Source organism: Bactrocera neohumeralis, chromosome 3, assembly GCF_024586455.1.
Source record: "Bactrocera neohumeralis isolate Rockhampton chromosome 3, APGP_CSIRO_Bneo_wtdbg2-racon-allhic-juicebox.fasta_v2, whole genome shotgun sequence".
NCBI classification, from domain to species: Eukaryota; Metazoa; Arthropoda; class Insecta; order Diptera; family Tephritidae; genus Bactrocera; species Bactrocera neohumeralis.
The window spans coordinates 20,157,762-20,180,471 of NC_065920.1; the positions used below are offsets into that span (position 1 = coordinate 20,157,762).

The 22,710-nt window shown below is 36.1% G+C and overlaps 1 long non-coding RNA gene and 1 other non-coding gene across 2 annotated transcripts in view; both read right to left on the reverse strand.

The window, feature by feature from the left end:
• Positions 1–22,382, reverse strand: part of LOC126752951 (uncharacterized) — a 241,550-nt gene extending 219,168 nt beyond the window's left edge. Inside the window, exon 1 of the long non-coding RNA XR_007666067.1 lies at positions 22,355–22,382. This is a non-coding gene — a long non-coding RNA (uncharacterized LOC126752951). The remainder of the gene's footprint in view (positions 1–22,354) is intronic.
• Positions 337–409, reverse strand: Trnav-aac (transfer RNA valine (anticodon AAC)). The gene has a single exon. It is a non-coding gene; the product is annotated as a tRNA-Val (tRNA).
• Positions 22,383–22,710: the final 328 nt, after the last annotated feature.

Genomic DNA, 22,710 nt, shown 5'->3' on the forward strand with positions numbered 1-22,710 from the left:
ATAAATTACACATTATGCTTGTATATAAATATAATACATATGTAGATCTAAAATGCCCTTGCGAGAGAAAAATATAAAAACTTCTATCAGGCATGCTCCAAAATATCAATATCAAAGTTCTCATAATCGAAATAATAATATATTTTTGGTACTGGTATATTGTTTTTTCTGGATATTTTTCTTTGTCGATGCTAAAAGCACTAGGCATTAACATTTTGAAATGAATTGGAATATGAAATGGTCTGGGAACACATTAATTTCGAATTAGACAAAATTTTATATACCTTTTTCTTGAAAAAAAAAATTTTATTAGTGTCAAATAAAAAAAATTTTATCTGTTTCCGCCCGGGATCGAACCGGGGGCCTTCCGCGTGTTAGGCGGATGTGATAACCACTACACCACGGAAACAGTTGTAGTTGGTTTGTCAGAGACGCTAGTGGTTCTGTGCCAACTATTTGCAGGCAAAGAATCCAACTAGTTTATTTATTCGCAGCTATATATTGTATGTATATACGTACATATATTAACATATATACTTTTATACATATATACTTTATGGGTTCAATTGCGTGTGCTTCAATGAATTGCAAATAAATTTAAGTGTGTTTTGTGCGGTATTTATTAGCATTTTATTATCTAACCGAGATAAATTTACTTAATATATAAATAATAACATAATGTATAAATGCAATAACATATCGGCTGATAGGTGAAATAAATTCAAAAAAGAAATATATATATATATTTTTTATTATTATAAATATGAAATAAATACATAAGGTAACCGGATAATATGTATTAAAATTGCGCAATAAAATTATTGCCAATGAACCAAATTTTAGCTCAAGCTTAGCAATACGAGAGAAAAGTTGCTTTCAATTCACAAACTTAACAGAGTGGCGAATCGAACAAACTACTGGTGCAAGTCAAAATACTGATATAATCAAACAGATATAGAATAAAAAGGTGTCATAACACTTTAATGAAGTATCTATGCAGAAAAAAATATTTTTTTAAATTCAACTCGATAACTTTTTGTTGTTGGGTTGACATGGAAATTTTTGAACAAGGGCGATGAACTCAAATATAGCGTGCAGACTCTTTCAACCTCGAAAAAATGGAACTTCGTAAATGGTAAATTGAACTTTCGTGAATCCTTTGAATAAAAATACAGAGAGGATTAAGTAATGTAAGCCTTTGGCCAGTCGAGAGCGTACCGAAAATTGTACACTCTATCGACTCCAGACGAGATACTTCTGCCAAAGTTACGTATGTATGTAGATTACATTTTATATTTCGGGATTTGACAACCCTGGTGTTGCAATCTCGCAACTCACAACATTATGGTAAGTTTAACATTCTTCGTGTTATATATGCTCAGAACTATTCAACATACGAGCGCTAATTGTGTTATATACAGTAACTTAAAATATTCAACGCGCCCTAAAAATGGAACTAAATCACGAACGTTTTCGGGCGATAATTTTTTACAACTTTCGACGTGGATTAGCTTAGAAACAATGCATCGATGAACTTAATTCAAGTTTTGGCGATGATTCTCCATCAAAGGCCAGTATATGGTATATCGATGGTATTAAGAGTTCAATCGTGGCCGTAGATCACTCTAAGACGAATCAGAAAACTCAACTGCCAAAGATCAATCTTTGCCGCGACAGTGTGAGCTTTGACACAATGACTGAAACAACTGCATTTTTTAGCTCTCAAAACATCGATTTGATGAGTCGTCCTTCATATAGTCCTATGACCATTAAATTTGACACCGAATAACCTCTTTTTATTCTCGTACGTAAAAAATACAAAAAGATTTTCGACACATGAATAGGCGATTGAACGTTTGTTTTGGAGATACCACAATCAGAGTGGCAAAAGTACTTCGACAATTGGTTCGTATAACATATATTATATCTTATTATATGTATATTAGATTCTCCCAATTTCGATCCTGAGATTTTATGGTTATATATTACACAGGAATATAGAACTTATAAAAGACTTCATGTATAAAGTTTTTCTTGTACGTTTGAAAGCTACTTTGGACTTCATATAGAAAGCTTTTTTTAAGCTTTTGAAAGCTACTTTAAAATTTATGGCCTTAATATAGAAAGCTTTTCTTGTGCTTTTGAAAGCTACTTTGAAATTTATGAAAATTTTTTTCAATTGAAAGACTACTCTTCTCCTAGTTAGTCTATTTAGACGTGATTGGTTATAAAAGTTGGTAGGTAGATTGATAGGTCGGTTGTAATCCGAATTATTAAACTTTTCATGATTGAAAATGGTATCATAATATTGGAACATACCACAAGGTACAGAATTGGACCCATCTAATATCCCCACAAAGCTGAACTGAATCAATAAAGCAGCGTCCATTCGATACCAGATTAAATTTTCTGTACTTCAATGTTAATAATGTGCACCAGCAACAGCTGCCACATATGCACCCACGACTGACCAAACATACTTTTATACTCCGGAAGTTGATTTTATCACGTGCTGACCATTAAATTTTGGCTGCAGCCAAAATCACAATCACAAGCGGTGAAATTTTAAACCCTTTTGAGGTCCAGACAAAAACAAACATTTGTCACCCAACATGTTGCAACATGCAACCTGCATCCTGGCAGCTATTAAATGTACATGGACATCGAATGTACAGGATTTTCAAATTGAGGTGATTGTAATGGGCGAACTGTTCTACAGCTGTTCTATTCTCGGGGCCTCCTTGTATGCAGTTCAATTAAACACTAAAACCTGCATTTAAATTAATGACACTCTGGACCACAATGCGTGTGCATACGAGTACAAACATATAAACAAACATACTTCGCTACTTATACTGGGAGTAATTGTATGGCTAAGCGTTTTATGGCCTTTTGCGGCAGGCAGCGTTGCATGAAAAGGACCTAAAGGTAACTATCTACATATAGCCACATATACTGCACATACATATAAATATAATGAATACATACATACATATGTGCATGTATGTATGTATTGCTCGCTGAACTAGCAGCTGCTGACTTTTGCCACCACAGCCCTTTTTCATTTGCTCCGCTTACTTTTGTAGTTGCAGTTGCCACCTTTAAAATTGTTGTCGTAATACGTGAGGTATGTGTGTCTATACATCAACAATCGGACAGCTGTTTATTTTGGTTTTGTTGACCTTGTTTGTGGCCTCTTGCCGCAAAGTCTTCACGGGTCGCCTGATCGGCCGCGTTCGTTAGTTGTCCTGTGCATTGTATTGTGTAGAGAATATAGTACGCTTGTAAATATATATGTATATATTAAATGCACATATCTGCTACATTTTTCCGTCAATTGTTTGAAGTTTTGTGGCCTAAATGTTGCATGTTCATTGCAAACGTTCTCCATATCCTTTTTATGTCCTGTTGCCAATTGCTTGTAATAATAATGTTCAACTCGATATTGTTGCTGCTGTTGGCATAAAAGCAAAACCGCAAGCTGCTAGCTGGCTAACTGGCGAACTGACTGCATCACTTCCTTCCTACCTTCCTGGCTTCCTGTGCGCTCAACTGCCTTTCATTTTGCCAACAAATGAAGTGAAAGTCAACTAACTATACAACTGCGGCACACACATTATCTATGTATGTACATACAAACAATCAAATATACATGCAAGTAATAGCAGCAATTTTCATGTCCAAAGTGTTGGTGCAACACTTCCTGCAGGATCTTATTTGCCTTTAAGGACAATAACATGAAAAAGTGTCACACAAAATGTCCCGAATTATAATTAATTGGAAAATTGACAGCTTAATTGACACCTTTATTTAGAACATAACATAAGAGACAGCAGTGAAATTATATTGTAAAAGGTACGAAATTTTGACCGAGCCCGAACTATGTTCAGCATCGCAAAGAAAGCTGCAATTGGAGATAATGTGTTTTCACTCGGCAGAATTATTTTCGTATATAAAAAGTATTTCGAATTCTGTTTGAAATAGCAGAAGAACAAGTACAAGAAATATAAGTTCTCATGTTTCTTTTTAGTGTAAATTATAGCCCCGAGTTCAATAAATTATTCCAGCTATACTTAACAAAAGTCCATAATAGCGCATAAGCCGGTTTTTTGATTTTATTTCCTCTTTGAGTTATCTGTGAAGCTCTCCATCAACTCTAGCTTTAGACTACTAGACCACTGTAGTGCTTTTAAGCGAATATGACTGCCATTTGGGTAGCAGTAGATGTTCCTGCAGTTTCTTTCAGAGAGGTGTGCATTCACTATGATAGTAGACACTGACTTTGAGTTCGCTTACAGACGATCAAAGCTGGTCAGAAATGCAGAGGCATCAAACTCGCGGACGACACACACACTTAACAAATTTTTGGAATAAAGATTGTGAACCCTTCGTCGTTCTATGAGGATCTGGTAATAGAATTTTATGGGTTTTTGGGTATCAAAAAGAATCAACGGTCATAGTCAGATCCAGCTACCTTTAGCGTGAGGATCAACCCTATTACTTAACCTAACCTGTGTTATCTCGGAACAAAAAGCGAAGTCAGCAGTCGGTTTAGACTAGAGGGCATAACAACCATGTCATCTAACTCTGAGCTTACTATTCTAGTTGGGGTTTCCAGACATCTCTTTAGTAGAGGAGTTTGCCATTAAGGTATCAGCAATATGGAGCATCAATCTGCAAATTTAGAAAAGTAAATAGTCACTTCGATATTAGTCTCGAGCTCACTAACCGTGAAGAATAGGCAACCTATAGGTGGATACTAGCCCGCAATGAATATTTTGCTTCTTTGAATCATTAATACATATCCTTTTCAGAGTCCACATCCACTTTATACTAATAAGTATTAATTTTTGCTTCTGCGAAAGGTCAGGAGCTCGATTAGTAATCTCAACTACTGCGAGGTTACAGCACGTTGGTACCTGGTTTATGGCACTGAGTTAAATAGTCTCGTTTTTCGAAGGGCGCAGAAAACACCCTGAGAGCAGAGCTGAAATTGTACAAGACCGCAGAGTCGATTCGGCCACGTTAGCAGCAACTCGGACTGACGTTAGAAGAGACTTGGCGCTTTTGAAAAGTTCCAAGAAGATTCGACATTTTGTTAAGTGATGAGGCCTATTTCTGGGTCAATGGGTATGTAAACCTGCATAATTGCCGCATTTGAAACGAAGAGCAGCCTGAAGAGATTCAATCATCGGTCCATATTTCTTCAAAAATGATGTCGATGAGAACATAACCGCCAATGGCGGCCGTTATCGGGCCATGATAACCGACTATTTGATTCCTGAAATTGAAGCTCGAGATATCGGCGACATTTGGTCTCAACCTCGCCACCTACCACACATCGCATCAATCAAAGGATTAATTCAGAGAACACTTTGCTGAGCAAATAATTTCACGTTTTGTGCCTGTCGATTGACCACCAAGATCGTGTGATATAACACCGTTAAACATTTTCCTGCGGGGATGTGTAAAGCGTAAAGTCTATGCGGACAATTCCGCTTCGATTCAGGCCTCGGAGCAAAAATCCACAGATTTCGTTCGACAGCTACCAGTCGAAATGCTCGAACGAGTCATTGAAAATTGCACTCAACAGTTGGACCGTCGGAGACGTAGCCGTGGTCAAAATTTGAAAGAGATAATCTTCAAAAAACAAATGCCCAACAATGTTCTTTAGAATGATATTTAGTATGATTTCATATTAAATTTGAAGTTTCAGTGTTTTTTCTTTAAAAAAGTAGGCAAGTAGGCGAAATGGATCACGCTTTAGTTGACGAGAAAGCTTCTCGAAATTTAGTAAGGATTATTGTTCAAAGCAAAGTTGCAAAGTTACATTATCAGAAAAGATTTTCTAGACCTGATCACTACATCATTTAGCTGCCTTACAAACTGACTTTCAGTTTTAAATGGTTTCCAACGTCGGTACAACCGAATCTAAAATTTTTTCTTGTTATTTCATTTCAGTTAGCCTTTGAGAGCAGGGGAATCGAACAAACAGCGGAAACAGCGGTTCGCTGCTTTATTGAATTCAACTGATTAACTTTTTTGCTGCTTTCAAATGTAAAATTTTCGATGCAAGCAGAAAAGTGACGAAACGAACATCGTTATTGATTGCTTTGAAAATGCCTAAACGAGCAGACATTGAAATGTAAATAATCAAGCGACTGAAATACTTGAGTGGATACATATTTTTGTACACATATGTAAAAACACCCATACTAAAATCACCAGCTTACTGATAGAACCACTGAATGCCACTGAGATGCTCTACACATGGCATACAAATTTTTACAACAACAACAACAACACAACATATGCAACAATTCACACATGCGCAAAAGGACAAACAGGATTACCAGGATGCCTAATGATGCTGTCGCCACAATTACGCCGACTGAGGGTGCTATTAATAATAGCAAAAAATACACTTGAGAGGGGCGGTCAAGCGTACGGGGTAACTAACGGCAAACAGATGCACTTAGAAGTGTGTATAATAAATAATATGCAGTCTACAAATTATTTTACGGCAGCTCGGCAGATTCAAATTACTATTCAGCACAATAAATGAATGTTGAGTACATGTAAGGACATTCATGAATATGTGTGTAATGAAAGAACTGCTTCTGGGTTGCATTCGAGTGCGAGCATCAAATTGCAAAGATCGTTTTTATGCCGACTGAACACCAAACAACTCAAGTACCTTTACAAATTTCGACACCAGTGCCGAAAAATTAAAAAAAAATGTCCTTCATGCTTTTGTTTACGTCCTAAGCCGTTCAGCCACGCCTAAAATATGTGTTATTGTTATTTGCTTTAAATTTTTTTTGTACCAAAATTTTCAACTTAGGTTTTTTTTTTTACAGAAATTCGAAACTTTGCCCTACCACTTGGGCACCTAACGAAAAATTGCTGAGGGCAACCCTTATACACGCTTAATTTTCCACTAAGTGCAACCACCCAACATCACAATGAATTCTAACAGTTGCGCATGTGCATTAAGCGAAGTTGTTGTAAATGCTGAGTAAATAGTGTTTTTATCTTTTTCGCTGGGCATTAACTTTCAGCAACATTTGTCAGCAATTTATATTATCCTACGGCGATATGAAGGTATAAATTTCGCCTGTTTAATTGCGTCACACAGTTGTTGTACTAATTCTCAATGTTGCGGTTGCAATTGATTGATGATGCTAGCAATTAATGGCGTGTAAGAGGCTTAAACGAAGTGTGAAGGGGGTTGAACTTGAGGTTTATGTAAACAATTCCACTAAAATATTCGAATTCGAAACAGTTGATTTGATGGTCCAAATATTGTATGAAAAGTAGAAGAAAACAACATGTGGCACCATTAGCAGGACCTTCTTGCCATACAGCGTACGATGATGGTAGTTTAGATGCGTCTAAATTGTTTTTGATCAGATTTCTAGCAAATGAAATGAGTATTATTTCCACATTCAACGAAAAAGTCTTTGTAAATTCAAATACAACGATCTGAATACGTTCTAGATGTTTGGTAGAACTGTTGTCTTTGCTGTCGTTATAGCATCAAAAAACATTCCCTAAATAATTTGAGGAATGCTGCAAAGGTCAGATATATTTATATATGCGGTTCCATTAACAAATATATACAAATATCTTAGAGACGGTCGAGCTCTCTCCTGATCTTTATACATACATAAGCTTCGCTGTCATTCGACAATCGCATTGATTCTCAAGTTTAGTACAATATCGCCTTTGAACGACTGATGGATTCGAAAAATGTTTAAATCTTCCAAATTTTTCAAAAATTCTAGATTTTACACAACCAAGAACCTTAGCTAAAACCACGATACTAAGGAGTATACATTTTTCCTTGTAACGAAAAAAGTTGCAAGACATGCAATATTTTGAAAAAGTTTTCAACGACGCTCACAATAAATTCAGAACAGACGCAACAATACTTTAATTCTGCCACAGACATATTTATATACAGACTTTTCCAATAAGAGAAGCACATTTGATACAACTCAGTTCTGAATATACAAGGTGCGTTCCAAAGTAAACAGAACTTAAAAAAAAAAACAGAATAAATGTTTTTTTCGGCAAAATCAATTTATTTTATTCAAAATAGTCTCTTTCTGCTTCAATACAGCTTTTTGCACGATCCAAAAGCATGTCAAACGAGTATTTTAGCTCGTTGGCCAGTATAGCCGCCAGTATGCCGGTACAAGCCTTTTGAATGGCCTCTACGTCTGCAAAACACTTTCCTTTCATGGGCAAAAGCATTTTTCCGAAAAGGAAGAAGTCGCACGGTGCCATATCAGGTGAATACGGGGAGTGGTTAATGGTTAAAATGTGATTTTTGGTCAAATAATCGGTCACAATGATGTTTTTCGAATGTTGGATTCGATAAATTTTTGGTCGTCAGTCACTTTGTGCGGAACACACCGTGCACACACCTTTAGTAAGCCTAAATGTACGGTCAAAATCCGATAAATCGATGTTTTGGCGATGATCAATTCCATTTCCATGAATCTCAATGATGATTTCGGCTGATTTTTGATGAATTCACGCACAGTTTCGATGGAGTGATCACGGATTTTGATTTTCCGACATATTGATCGTCATTTATGTCATCACGACCACTTTGAAAACGTTGAAACCGCTTGTGCACTATGCTATGGGATAGGCAATCATCGCCATAAACTTGTTTCATCAATTGAAACGTTTCGGTAAAAGTTTTACCATATTTTAAAACAAAATTTAATGTCAGCTCTTTGTTCGAAGCTCATTTTCGCACCGATAACCTAAACATACTGACACTTAAAACACAATAACTTCACTTGCAATCAATGAAATGTCATGAAATTCTCACTGAATAATCGAAAAGATAGCAGTCGATATATAGATGACGCTCTCAGGGGTGCTAGATTCAAAAAGTCCTGTTTACTTTGGATGGTAGCTTCTTGTAAGTTACAATCAAGGCTTCATAGCTGTCAATAAATTTTACAAATTAAAATCTTTCGAATACAATGCTGCCAATTGTCTAGATATATAGTATATATTAATTGTCAAAGTTAAATTGAGTGAACTAAACTAAATTACTTAATTTACAACTTAATTGCCAATTGAGCTGTTAAAGAAGTATTATTCAACAGGGTGAGGCTATTACTAAAATGTGCATTTTAAACTAGTTACATATGCAGGGCTTTTAAAGGATACTTTGGAACATGAAAAAATCAAATTCTTAAAATTAATTAGATGTACTCCTAGATCCAGATATGTATGTAAAGTGAACCCTATTTGGAATTTAACACAAAGCTTGCATCTGAAAGATAAGAGTTCAACCGATATCGCAATCAGTTTTGATTGCTAAGGTGGTTAACCGTTGATAAAATACTACGCATATGTGTGTAAGCTAAGTTATAATAGCTGTGAGGACAAATGAAAAGTGGGCAAACAAGTAAAAACACTAAATCAACACTATTTGCGAAATATCTTTCAATATTTTCAATGTATAGTAGGTGCCTGCAAGTTTGTACTTTGAAAAAAATTTTTCGATTATTTTATCTTCTCATATCCACTTTCATTAATATTGTGAAAACGGTTTGGTAACGATGAAGAAACAGACATGACTTAGTATAAAATTGTAAAAACATAAAATGTGCTTAAAATATAATTTGAGGACTTCCACGCCTGTGAATGCATGACAGCCGTATGGATTTAAAACTTGTCAGGGGTGAGCCTAAAGTTAAAGAAAATATTTTTTCGACCAACCATCTGATCTCAATATTAAAGGTAAGATATCTATAAGTGCATTTCTGATAAGAAGAAACTTCCAGACAAATTTTCAGAGTAACTTAGTAAAGGCCGAATTCGTGTATAACTCTTACTCGTTCAAAAATTCGAAGTTTAATATTTATTTTTCACACATAAAATTAGAATTCACGAGCATAAAGGCAATCAAATAAAATGCTCATAATGATATCTATGTAGGTATTCTTATTGTTTATTAGCAATTTTATGCCCTCAAATTACTTTTTTTGGAAATCAATCAACTGTCAACGTGTTCTCATCATTTATAACAATAATTAGGAAAAAGGAATAGTAAAGATATAGAGAAGTAAGAAAATATACCGAAATATTTAATTATCTTCATTAGGGTGGTTCTTAAAATATCGAATAATTTTTGCTGTCCGCAACAAGTAGCTGTATTTAAACGAGTGGCACTGGTCAAAGTTCTTTAAGCACAGTAAAGACAACTTCTCTTTACTCTACTAGTTTTTCGAGGCCAAAATTTATATGTTATATTTTTGATTGCAATTTTCTTTTAGTCTATATACAGAGAAAATAAAATGTTTGCTACTCTCAACCTTTAATAACCAAGAAGAGCGATCAAAACATGCTTGTGATGAATACGTCTATAGCGATAGCGATTTTTGATGGTAAATAAAGAAAAATGTACAAGTATATACATTTTTTTGGAAAAGAAGAAATCTGAAACTGCTTTATGTTCAAAGAAAATTACAAAAGAACGAAATTCGCCCGCAGTAATGTTTTGTAAAGAATTGAGGATTAAACCAGTAAGAAAGGGCTGAGTTCGAGAGTACTCACAGTTCATACTCTTGCAACTTGCCAAGATCAAATTCGAGGAAAAACCTTCCGGTGCAAAGGTTTGTAAGTTAAATAAGCTCCACGGAAAGTTTTTACCTGATATATGTGGCATAAAATCAACTGCAAATTCAAAAATCTTATCAATTATCAATCCGATTCAACCCACAACACAACAGCCATACTCTCACAGATTAATCGATATTTGTGATCTGGAATTTTGAGGTCCGGAACGAATATGGTTATGTACATTAAACCTTTTAGAGAGCGGGGACACGTCTACTTTTCCAAAAAAATTTAAACTGCATTAGGGATGGGCATCCTAATGTGGTTTCTTATACCAAATAACAGTCTTTTGTTAGCGTGGCAGTGGTCCGATTTCGTCCATTTACGAACTCGTACTTTTTTTTGCCAAGAAACGCCCATACCAAGTTTCATCAAGAGATCTCAATTTGTACTCAAATAACAGCTTTCACAGATGGACGGACAGACGGACAGTCATCCGGATTTCATCTCGTCTTGTCATCCTGATCATTTATATACTATATATGTATATAACCCTATATTTATCTCGTTTTAGGTGATACAAACAACCGTTAGGTGAACAAAACTATCATACTCTGTAGCAACTGGTTGCAAGAGTATAAAAACACAAGGTCCTTATTGGTCTTGTTTTCCACCAAAATTTAAGAACCACCCTAATTTATATAAAAATGTGGAATTGTATGTATGTATGTGCACAATTTGTTTTTCACATAATAAATAAAATTGTGTAAAGATGTTACCAAATCATTTGTCTGTGCGTTTTTTGGATTTTTGGAGAAACAACTTTTTGGCGGCAAACGACCACCTACCTAAACGAAACTACGCCTTAACCGCCAACCGTCTTTTATGCTGACCAGCCCGACCCTGTTTGCCAGCATACACGCTTGGCGGCTGCCTACACAAGGCGGTGTAGGCGTTTGGAGCGCGCGCCGCTGCTAAAGTGAACGCTGTGGGAAAACATTGGCCGACAGTGGGCGCTTGGTACGCGTGCGCAGGCGCAGCTCCCGCAAAGCTGTGAGCTAACAAGTTATCTTAAATAAATTCAAATATACTAGTGATAATATAATTAAATTGTTATTGTTTAATAAGCATTATGAGGCATACACATATAAATATATTTATAAAGTTGTAGATATGTAAGCCTCTAAACTGGTTTAAGTCTAAACCAATGCAAAAAGGTAAGTCACTGGCGTTTCGTGTGGGTTTTCCTGTAATGTGATGACATAGAATGTGATGTGGTTGTTGTTGCAAATACGAAATTTATGCAAAAGTGCAGCAAGTGGCGTTGCATGAGAAATCAAATAAATGAATATAAAAGAAAAATTGCTCGTAAATCACATTGCCTGCTGCCAAATCGCACATAAATTGCCTAAACGTGTTGCAAGCAACGGAAAATACATATTTCAATGAATAAATGCAAGTATGTAAGCGCTTTGCCGCCACTCCAGCGCCGTTTCCGCTTTGCGTAGCAGTGCCATTTATTATTTTGCTTTAATTGCCCGCGACACTACTGTTTTTCAGTTGCTGTTGTTGCATTGCAAAATTTATTTATTGTTTACGCACATGCGCCGCCCAGTGAATGGCTCATTTCTATTGTAAAAAGGTATTGAACAAAACAAACGCGCATGCGCATGCGTCCGCACTTGAGCCGCCCAATTGATGATTGTGCGGAAAATAGTGGTGTTTGTTGTAGTGGAAAAATATATGCGAATCTCTAAGTACTTCCTGTAATTTCAATGTAAGTATAAATGCACGGCCACTCATTTCACAAACTAAAAATAGAAAAACAATAATATTTTTTTTGCTGCCACTTGTCCGTTTCAATATGTAATGCATGTGCAGCACAATAGCACTTTACTCCCTTCTTGCACTCCCTGTTGCAACCCTTGTTTGCCCTGCAACCGAATGCAAGACCCGTCGTGATCCTTTTGCCTTTTACCGTTCCCTATTTTCTACCCTTGCAGTTTTATATAAATTTTTTTTTAACAGAAAAGCCGTTTTTTTATAGGAAATGCAGTATGCATGCGTGCCACACGTGTGCCGTTGCAGATTCGTTTTAAGTGATCATAAAATTAAAGCAAACAGTTTTTTTTATGTATAGCGAGCGAAAGGCAGTTCATATAAGGAAACATAGGTTAAAATTGAAGATTGCGGATTTGTCGCTTTGGATTTAACATTATTATGAAATCGCGAAAATGTTATTGCAATTTCAAACTTTTAAATGTAATTCCGAAAATTTAATATAGTCCCGAATTGATAATGCAGCCCCGATCTTTCGGGATTAAATTTAAAACTTCGCATTTCAAACTTTTCAATGTAATCCCGAAATTTTAAAACAGTCCCGAAATTTCGGGATTACATTTGAAACTTCGCAATTTAAAACTTTTAAATGTAATCCCGAAAATTTAATATGGTTCGGAGATTTTAATGCATTTCCGATAATTTCGGATTACATTTAAAACGGCGATTTATTTGGCTTAATAATATTGATATTTTTTAGCTTAAAGAAAAATTAAGCATTTTATTGTCACAGTTGTAGTTTCACCTCTTCTGAAAAATTTCCAGCGATATAATAGTCAAGTTGTAGCTTTGCTAGTTTTATCAGTAAGTAGTGCAATTTTAAAGTTTTAAATAAAATCCCGAAATTTCGGTATTGCATTAAAATTGAAAACATTACTTGAAAGTTGGATTCGCCCTCTAAAACTTTATTAAATATGAGCTTTCCAAAAAATTAAACAACTTTATTCGAGTTAGTCGCTATAGGCAAAAGAAAGCCGTTCTCCATTTTTATTGTCAACTTTTTTTATACGTGAACGCCTATTCCCATTTTACATATGAACACGCAGATAATCGTCCAGTCCTATATAGTATATATATAAATGTCAAATTGTTGAACATTTCCATGTCCGGCTTTTCTGTCTGTAATGTTCAAATGCCAATATAGGCAAAGAACCTCTCAGTTTTTAAGTAATGAAACTCTTGCTGCCATTCAGCCAAGTATTGCTAAAGACCGCAATAGGTCGAATCCAAGACGTTCTCAAGAATGGGGACTGTCCCAAACCACAACCTGGCGGATTTTGAGGAAGGACTTGAACTTGCATCAGTATAAAATTGTTCTCACGCAAGAGCTGAAGCATTAAACCGCCAATGTTGAGAATCTGCTGATTTTGCCTTGGAACAACTTGAAAACAATAATGACTTTTTTAAGAAAATCATCTTCCACGATGAGGTTCACTTTCATCTGAGTGGTGCGATAAATAAACAAGCCTGTTGATTCTGTTGCGAAAAGAATCTAAAAATTATACATGAATAACCATTACATTTATCTAAATTGATAGTTTGGTGTGGTTTTTGGGCAGGTGGAATCATCGGTTCGTATTTCTTTCGAAAAGAACTATCACTGGAGTGCAGTACAGATCGATCATAACCAATTTTTATGTCCACAATTAGCAGAAGTTAAGCTTGATAATATCTGGTTACAACAAGACGGGAATGGGGTGTAGACACATCATTTGCAACAACCGAATTATTGCGAGAAAAATTTGAAGATTCGATTATTTCAAGAAATTGTGATATTCCTCCAATAAGTTGTGATTTAACACTTTTAGACTGGGGTTATATGAAGTAATTGGTCTTTAGAAATAAACCAGACTCTCTTCAAACTTTACAATTCAATACTGCAAGCGAAGTCGTGGAGGTCATTTGCATCATGTTATATACAGAACTTAATTGTACCGATTGTACTTTATAGTAAAAAAAACATTTAAATTTTCTTAAAAACTAGTGTTTTTTTTGGAGAAATCTATAACTCTTATTGGAAAACCCTGTACTTTAATAATCAGAAATTAATTTTGAAAATTTTTGAATTCTTTTTTCCTTGTAAACAATCTTCCTTTAAAATTTTTAATATCTTGTTTCAGAGCATTTTTTAATATATAGCGAATTAGTCAATATACACCACCAACAATGTTAGCCTGGAAATCCAAAGCAGGATTGCTCTTGGCAACAGGTGCTACTTCGGACTCAGTAGGCAATTGAAAAGTAAAGTCCACTCTGGACGAACAATAGCCAAACTCTATAAGTCGCTCATAATTCCCGTCCTGCTATATGGTGCAGAGGCTTGGACGATGACAGCAACCGAGGAGTCGACGTTACCAGTTTTCGAGAGAAAGGTTCTGCGAACGATTTATGGTCTTTTGCGCGTTAAACCACGGCGAATATCGCATTCGATGGAACGAAGAGCTCATTTTTATATGACGACATTGACATATTCGACCGAATTAAAAAGATAGCGGCTACGCTGGCTAATGTCATATATGTCCGAATGGATGAAAACACTCCAGCTCTGAAAGTATTCGACGCAGTACCCGCCGGGGGAAGCAGAGAAAGAGGAAGACCTCCACTCCGTTGGAAGGACCAAGTGGAGAAGGACCTGGCTACGCTTGGAATATCCAATTGGCGCCACGTGGCGAAAAGAAGAAACGACTGGCGGCGCGCTGTTGTTAAGTTGGCTATAATCGCGTAAGCGGTGTCTACGCCAATTAAGAAGAAGAAGAAGTATAGATTGTGATTATCCTATATCCAGTCCAGTTTGACCTAGTTGTAAAATGGCAAAGATCTCAACTTCTCACCAACTATCAAGAAAATTAATAAAGGATTAAAAACTAAGTTTCGTACGGGTAAAGCTTGGCAGAGTAAGCTAAGTAGTTTTAATTTAAGTACCTTTTTATAATAATCCACGAATCGCTAATAGATTTGTATACCCTAAGCAGGGTATTTTAAGTTATCGTGGGAAATCCATCATGACGAGCTGCAACGATTTGCCCGATCACATTTCTCAGTTTTTGAGATATCAATCTGAAATTCTGCGCATGTTATTTTCTTCCCAAGAAGTCGGTAATTTGTCGAAATATTAAATATTGAATGACTATATTATACAGCAGTCATAGAAACGGAAAGATCGGAATCAAGGGTTTGTATGGAAAACATTTTCATATGAGGAGGTGTATTCACGAAATTCGGCATGGGCCATTGCTTAAGGGGTTATATACAAACAGATAAAATTTTCAAAAAATCTTTTTTTATTTTATTTACTTAATTTACGTTCAATTAAGGATGCACACAATTTTAATCATTGCGTGTGAGATATTTTTGAAGTTACACGGTTTTTTGGAAAGACGTTTCAACTGCTTGGAAGTACACACCAGACTTTAAACGCGTTTGTGAAAATGGTGTTTTCAAAGTCGGTGACCAACATTACTCGAAAAGGGTTGAACCGATTAGTCTCAAATTGTAAAATGAACTTTCTAAAAATATTTTTTAGTAACTAAACGAAGATTTTTTTTCACCGATAAATTTTTTTTTTTAACAATTTAAGACCGAAATTTTGCCAAAACATTTTATTTTTCCTTCGATTTGCTTTACGATATTTAACATTACTTTAACGAAATCTGTTTGGTTTTTTAATTTCAGAGGATCTAGTTCAAAGATATAGTGGTCATCGCAAGACATCTTTTTTGAGAGAAGTTCCGGGAGACCAGCTGTAGTTCCTTTTCAAATAAATAGTTTTACTAATACTAAGTCTCAAAAACGTAGATTTTACCAAGACCAAGACTCATATTCAACACTCGATTTAATCAGGAGCTATTTAGTAAATTTTAAATTTTGTTCTTGTAAATATCGACCTTCAGACGAACTGGTTATAGGAGAGTAATATTTCCATTTCCAAACTTGGCCCCAAAAAAAAATAGCGTAAATGTCTAGAATGGCTACCAAATTTATACTATTTGTCTCTTTACAAGATATTCATTCAATTTCAAACACTAAGCATGTAAAAGACGCCTACATTTCGACCTACAACCGAAAATTTGCATGTCATTTGGGCGACTGAAGTGCCAAACACGCCCGTGTTCAGCACGCTTCTGGTGAGCATATGCAAAAGTAATAAAAAATGAAATGAATAAAATTAAAAGGCAACCTAACTACGCTTAAAAACACACCTCTACATACATATATACATACATACATATACATATGTATGTTTGTGCCGTTGTAAGAGCTGTACGCCTACACAATTAAAAATCCTAATGAATGCGGCGGCAATAAAAATATTTTCCTTTCGACCTTAGCGAATGTGTGTGCCATGTGTTATCCAGTTTCACTATATACTTATACCACTAAACGGCATTGTTCCAAACCCTCAAGCACATGTAATACTCGCATCAAGCCACCCCTAACATACACCTACGCGCACATGTGCCCACCAACAGACAAAGCCAAACAGAAGTGTTTGATGAAAAAAGGACCTACGCGTGGACTGAATGATGGAAAAGTGTTCAAAAGGCAGTAAAGGATGTAGATATGTATGTCAGCAAAAGATTGTCCATGGCAACAACCCTTGAACCAACTGTATAAATAAGTATGCATGTGTGTGCGACGCCAAAAAAGTAGTGGACACGCACGCTTGCGCAATACTTATAATGGTTATGATGTTTAGCAGTCCCAAATATTACTTTTCCAGCACGGCATACTTTTTCAATACTACAACAACTAAGTACTACAGTACACTAAAGTACAAAAGGAACAGCTGCCATTTCGCTGACGGCAGTGAAGTGTGTCAGCCTCTCATATAGACGCCCAAGCGAAGCGATATAGGAATATTTATATTAAATTATCTCAACGCATCTACAGCTCTCCAACAGTTGGTCCACATTCCATTCTATCCGTAACCACCGCGCATCTTCACTCCTCTACCACCGCTTTGAGGAAAATTTCTTCATTTATCATTTTATCACATCACTCAAAGGATCACAAAGCGTTCGTGTCTGCTTGTCTCTCGCTCCGCACTTTCTGTTTACTTTGTATAATAAAATTACAACTACGCTCAATTATGCATATATACATGTAGACATACACATACATATATATGCATGTATGTACAAGCACATATGTATGTGGTTATGTTCCGAGATCAATAATCTGCTAGCGATGCGATCTGGCTCTGTGGTTTGCCGTCAGCTGCACGAAATTATAGAAATTGAAATTTTATGAAGTGTTGGCCATTAAAATGCGTTTAATTTAACATTTGGCTTATGGCTTTTTATTTACATACAGATATTGGTACAAGCGTATATAATTTTTATGCTCAAAAGATGCACATATGCTTGCAATGTTAATTTGTGTTTCGTTGACACCAGAAATATAGGATATACATATACATATGTATATACGTTTGTCAAACATACATACATACAAATGTATTAGGATGAATCCTTTGAAGTAAAAAACTGAGACAGTCGACACAAGCTTCTCTGCGAATTTTTCACTAGCATAATCATTCGGCAGGGGCAAGTAGTTTTCACTTGATGTCAGGCCCGAACTTAAGGTGAATACAAAAGACTCTCCCAACCAAGCTCCCAAAAATTCGACGAGTCACTATCGATATGAGAGACCTGGCGTTGCCTTGATGGAACACGATCCCCACCCTATTGCCAAAGTTGACCGCTTCTAGCCGGTTGCTTCCTTTAGACGGTATACTTGTTGAAAACACAGGTCTGAATTAAAACTTTGACCGTAAATAAATGAATAATCTCATCAAACATCTATAAAATCCTTCCTGACCCTCAATCCTGACTTGGCCACCGTTTTTGCAAGTTCCTCGCGATTCGTCATCAGCATTTTCGCTTTAGCTCCTAAGCGAAGGCAAAAGTGCAAACATGGTAGTCAGAATTAAACACTTCGACAATTGGCCTTTCATAGCTTTGTGTTGTTTACAGTAACTTAAAGTATTCTTCTAGACCAAAAAATTAAATTAAATATCGAATATTTTCGCGGGATAATTTTTCACAACTTTCGACGCTGATAATCTGCATAGATGAACTTTATTAGATTTTTGGCGATTAAGCTACAGTAAGGACCAGTCTTTATCGATCGTGTGATAGATCCAATCGAGGTCCTAGCTAACTCCAGGACGAATTTCGTGAAGGTCGTTCTAAATCAGTTGTTGTTCCGGAAACTAATGATGCTGTACGCAAACTGATATCATCTTGTGACTTATCGTAATAGATGATTGAGACAACAATGGACATTGGTGGGAATAGCATACATTCAATATTGCATGAAATAAAATAAATTTGTTCGTTGGAGTCAACACAATTTTCCAATCGCTCAAAAAAGGCTCGTTTCGATTGGTCGAGTGAAATGTTAACAAAATACGAAAACAGTGCTTTGAAATAGTTCTATAGCATCGTGACAGGAGATGAATATTCGATTTACGCATGCGAGCCCGAAAGTGAACAGCAGTGTATGGGTGTTTCAAAATGAGCCGAATCCAACGAAACGTGATCGCGCAGAAAGCATTTCCAAGCAAATGGTTGCCTGTTTTTTTTTAAAACTAGACATACCATACCACTAGAACAACGCAGAGTAGTAAATAACGAATGGTACAAAACCATTTTTGTGCTAGTTGTCTTTTAAGAAATCAGGAAAACCATCCGCCGAAGACGTATAACTCTTCACAAAGACAATGCGAGCTTTCACATTATTTTTTAGAGCACTCAAAATATCGATGTGTTGAGTCACCCGCCGTATATTCATGACTTGGGAAAGGACGACTTCTTTTTATTCCTGTATGTAAAAACTAAGCTAAGAGGTCAAAGTTTTTTACATCTAAAGTGGCGGTTGATATGTTTAGAACCCATTCTTTGGAGATATCTCAATCAGAGTGGAAAAGTACTCGGAACATTGGTTCAAACCCTTGCATAGATCTTATATCATGTTTTATAGGTTATAGGTATAGGGTGTTGAAGTTATTTTATAGCTCCCAGAATTATCCTAATGTAACTTACAGCAGGCAAAGCTTATGATTTTGATACTGAACAGAACTGTCCATATGCAGTTGTAAGGGAGGGACAAAAAGTTTGTAGGTGGTAAGCTAAATATAAATGATATGTCATTACATTTCTTATATTCAATAATAAATACAAAGAGGATAACTTTCGATTCACAGTATTAATACTTTTAACTGAGGGGAATGCCTGACAACTAGTAATCAAATATAAGCCATCTGATCTACCATATAATCAGCGGCAATAATTAACTTAAAATTGCCGTTTGACATATCGCCATTGTGCGGCGTCGTCTGTCTAATAACCTACTCAAGAAGTTAGCAATGAATTCACTTAAATACTTGAAATTTCGCTTTCTAATAATCCAGCACTAATTCATACCCTTACTCTACGAGTACGAGCGCTGTCACGCACGCATAAATTTTGGCTTTTCGCTCAAGTGCCACGAAGCGGCGTTCAATTGACGGCGAGACTTCTGCGCCGCATGTGGGCAATCAAGGCTGACGAGTCGCTCCGGCGCGTCAATTGCAGATGTTTTTTTTTACGATTTAAGGGCAGAGGAGTACAATAATTACAAATGCGGGCTTTGGTTTACTAATATTTCGTGCCTAACAATTAATGTACAAAGAATATAAATTTTGAGTAGCCATCAGCAGCAGAACGGCAACAGTAAATAAGGGATGGAGGGAGATAGCCGTCAAATGCAAATACAAGGAGATTACTAATAAAGAATATTGTGAGTTTGTACTTAGTACGATAGACGAGATCAAAGATGCCACTGTTTGTGGCTGGGTGCGACAAGTTGCTGCAATGAATGTTTAAGCTCTAAATGAATCATATGACGACAGTTGCACTAGTTAAATAACTTATAAAGTCATTCGATATCTTCATTTGGTCTGTCAACGATGCAATTGCGGAGACCAAGTTAAATATTTTCCCCCACAGTATTCGTTAAATTGAGGTCTGGTGACAGTTAAAATGATGGGATATTTTTTGGGATAATCGAAATTGTCGAAATTTATGATAAAAATTTTACTTAAAAATAAGTGCACTAAAAATGAGGAAAAAGAATATTAAATAATAATTAAGAAAATGAATTAAGAACTCTCACCATATATTGTGTTTATAATGGTATATGAAGTGGATTTAAAGTTTTTAATATTCAAAAATTTAATTAACAACAAAGTAGTTGTTTCAACAAAGGCAAAAGAACAGCTGGAACGATGAGCAGTGCCGTGTCGCAGTGGAGAGAAAACAAACTCCCTCCCTCGCAACGTTACGTGCGGAATGGGATAGATACCACGATTTCAAGAGGGAAGCGAGACGCATTTGCAAGCAAAAAAAGATAGACCAAAATGGAGTAACGCTGGCGAAGGGGTAATTCTTTTACGAAAAGCTGGGCGACTAACAAAAGGTTTCAAGATGATTCCCCCCAGAGATGATCTAGTGATGATGCTGAGAGCATACTAAAATTATGAAGGGGACATTTCTCCAGCCTACTGAATGACAGTGAAAGCATAACGCCAGGAGATGGTGAACCCGATTTCTCAATCGATTATGATAGAGCACTCGTTTCAATGGCCGACAATGAAGAACTTCGAATAGCAATTACCTCTCTGAAGAACAAAAAAGCGGTGGGGGCCGATAGAACAAAGGTCGAGCTATTCAAATACGGCGGCGAACAACTGATAAAGAGCCATGCATCAGCTTCTTTGTAGAATATGGTCGGACGAACTGGAATTTAAGTGTGTTCTGCCCAATCCATAAAAAGGAGACCCCACAATCTACGGCAACTAGCATTGGATAAGCCTCCTCAACATCGCATATAAGGTTCTATCGAGCGTATTGTGTGAAAGATTAAAGGTCACTGTCAACAAACTGATTGGGTCTTATCAGCAAGGCTTTAGGCCAAGAAAATCAACAACTGACCAGCTATCCGCCATGCACCAAATCTTGGAAAAGCCACGTGAAAAGAGGATCGACACACACTACCTCTTTGTCGATTTCAAAGCGAAAAGAAGCTGCCTTTATTAAGCTATGTCTGAATTCGGTATTCCCGCAAAACTAATACGGCTGTCTAAACTGACGTAGAAAAATACCTTAAGCTCCGTCTGGATCGGGAAGGATCTCTCCGAGCCATTCGATACCAAACGAGGTTTCAGACAAGGCGATTCCCTACCGTGCGACTTCTTCAATCTATTGTTGGAGAAAATAATTTCAACTGAAAAGCTTAATAAAGCAGGTCCAAAAAACAATTTTTTGTGAACACATCTCCAGATTTTACTAATTTTTAGTAGAATTACCTAGGACTATTGACGAGATCAAGCAAACTATCAGCCTGAAATCATTCACAATTCTAACTAGGAGAAATTTTAGCCTCAATTTAACGTTTTGCAAAAAGGTTTCTGAATCATATTTATAACAAAACTAAAAAAAATTTTGACTTTGATTGCTCAGAAGCTAAAAAACCCTTCAAAACTGTTCAGTTTTATGACAGATATGTATACGCTATAGTGGGCCGATATCGGAAGTCGCGACAAATGATCCGCTCCTTGCGAAGTAAAGGACGTCTCAATCTCAAAAACTGAGGGGCTTCGCGCATATACAGACTGACATGTCTAAATCTACTCAGCTTGCTTGATCATTTTCATACGTATTTTATAGGGTCTCCGATGTTTTCTGCTGGGTTTTACAAACACCTGTTCAGGGTACAATAAGTCGTTTTAATCTAAAAAAGACCTATACAGTTCTATTAAGAAAACAAAGCGAGGAAAGGCAGATATGGAAAACTAAAATGAGTTTCGCTCCAGTAATTGTTTTCAATGTTGAAAAGATAAATATTAATAAATAAATAAATAAAATGTGCATTAAAAACTCACCCGAAAAATATGCCGCTGCGTTTGAAATATTTTCTGAAAAGAAAAAATAAACAATAAATTTTTATATGAATTGAAATAAGAAAATATAAAAAATTGAGAAAAAATTAATAGAATGAAGTTTAAGTTCTTCAATTTAAATTTTTATTTATAGTAGAGACTAACAAGCAAGCACAAAACCTCTTTTATACGATCAGATGCCCACTTTTTGCCAAAAAGTATTAAAAAATTACAGAAATTCCCAGCCCTCACTTCAATTCCAAAAATTCAATAATAAAGTACTGATATACGCTTGTATGTTGGTATAATATTTCCAAACATTCTTAATGCCATGATTTATGGCTCAGCGCCTTTGGTAA